Source organism: Scomber scombrus, chromosome 10 (assembly GCF_963691925.1).
Source record: "Scomber scombrus chromosome 10, fScoSco1.1, whole genome shotgun sequence".
NCBI lineage: Eukaryota > Metazoa > Chordata > Actinopteri > Scombriformes > Scombridae > Scomber > Scomber scombrus.
The window spans coordinates 915,001-917,500 of record NC_084979.1 but is presented as its reverse complement, the minus strand read 5'-3'; positions in this window follow the sequence as shown (position 1 = coordinate 917,500).

Sequence of the window (2,500 nt, the reverse complement as noted above, 5' to 3'; positions counted from 1 at the left end):
ATAATAATAGTAATCCATTACCAGGGGGTTAATGGTCACAACCACTGGAGCCCCCATCACTTACTTGAAAAGTTCATGGAAAGATCTACAGATGAGGTGAACTATCAGGGTTGTCTTTACTCCTACTTGCAAATGCCAGAGATGAATTACCTGTGAACTGGACCCTGCACCTACCTATGAACCTACCTATGAACCTACCTGTGAACCTACCTGTGAACTGGACCCTGCACCTACCTATGAACCTACCTATGAACTGGACCCTGCACCTACCTATGAACCTACCTATGAACCTACCTGTGAACCTACCTATGAACCTACCTATGAACTGGACCCTGCACCTACCTATGAACCTACCTATGAACCTACCTGTGAACCTACCTATGAACCTACCTATGAACCTACCTATGAACCTACCTGTGAACTGGACCCTGCACCTACCTATGAACCTACCTATGAACCTACCTGTGAACCTACCTATGAACTGGACCCTGCACCTACCTATGAACCTACCTATGAACCTACCTATGAACCTACCTGTGAACCTACCTATGAACCTACCTATGAACCTACCTATGAACCTACCTATGAGCCTACCTATGAGCCTACCTATGAGCCTACCTATGAACCTACCTATGAACCTACCTATGAACCTATATGAACCTACCTGTGAACCTACCTATGAACCTACCTATGAACCTACCTATGAGCCTACCTATGAGCCTACCTATGAACCTACCTATGAACCTACCTATGAACCTACCTATGAACCTACCTATGAACCTACCTGTGAACCTACCTGTGAACTGGACCCTGCACCTACCTGTGAACCTATATGTGAACCTGACTATGAACCTACCTGTGAACCTGACCATGTACACAGAGATCTAAACTCAGCCTCAAATAAGGCTCCATGATGCAGTTCTTTTTCATTAGACACTATGTTCCTAATCTTAAGAATCAATCATACACAATAAACATTTTCCAAATCAATGAATCTGCTCATTAGTTTTTCAGGTAATCATTTGGGTGATTTAACACCAAAAACTGTGAAAAACACCTCATCATAAATTCCAAGAATGTCATCATATTCATGTTTTGCCCAACAGTCCTAAACCAGAAGTATTCAGCTTACTATGCACACTTGACATGCCAGAATGCTCAAATGTTTGGCATTTCTGCTTAAAAAATGACTTAAACAATTCATCAATTATCAAAATAGTTGCAGATTAATAACTAATCGTCGCTGCTCTACCAGGGAAGCATGTCCTGTACATCAAAACAGACATATAGTCAGAAACATAACATAACATATAACTATTGTTTGACTAGCTGATCACAGGCTAATTAAAACTGATTACATATATAGATAGACTGGATAGGCTGGTGAAGAATGCTGGCTCTGTTGTGGGAGCTGAACTGGAGAGATTCACTTCAGTAACAGACAAAAGGAACCTGAACAAACTGCTCACCATCATGGACAATGAAGGTCATCCACTTCACAACATCATCATCCAGCAGAAGAGCATGATCAGCTGGAGACTACGCTCATTAACTCATTTGTCCCCAGGGCCGTACAACTGTACAATCTGACAATAAAAGGACCCTCACAGCCACAGCCTGGACTACATTCACTAAATTCACTTTAAATTGTAAATTTAAATTGTAAAAAGTATATTCACTAAATTCATTTTAAATTGTATATTGCACTATATTTTTAGGTTTATTTTTATTTTTACTTTTATTTTTATTTTATTTTATTTCTGGACTTTATCACACAGCCTCATCCTCAGACCTTGTTGTTCTTATTTTAGTATTTAGTTTTTCCTCTTATTTAGTATTTAGTATTTAGTATTTAGTTTTTCCTCTTATTTTAGTATTTAGTTTTTCTTCTTATTTAGTATTTTGTATAGTATTTTGTATTTAATGTTTTAGTATATTGTTCTTTGATGTCTTTGTGTATTAAGCTGCTGGACCCTAAATTTCCCCAAGGGGATCAATAAAGTTTACATCTATCTATCTATCTATCTATCTATCTATCTATCTATCTATCTATCTATCTATCTATCTATCTATCTATCTATCTATCTATCTATCTATCTATCTATCTATCTATCTATCTATCTATCTATCTATCTATCTATCTATCTATCTATCTATCTATCTATCTATAATCAGTTCCTCATCATAGATCAGTTGGACAGCATGACTTATGATGACTCTGTGCTGCTGTGGACAGCTGCTTTTATAACTTATGGTAATATTTTAGGCTATTCTAAACTTTCTTTGCTGAATAAATTCAGGTAAGATTGTAAAGGAGGTTTGGATGCTGTTATGAACTAGATGTTGCTGCCATCTGCTGGTCACTATCCAACAGGAACTCTCCACATTTCTGCCCATCTGTCACTTATTCACAAAATATCATCTGATTACACATTCTCTTCATTTTACTACATTATGATTGGTTATTGTCTATTTCTGGGATTTATCAAATGTGAAGTAC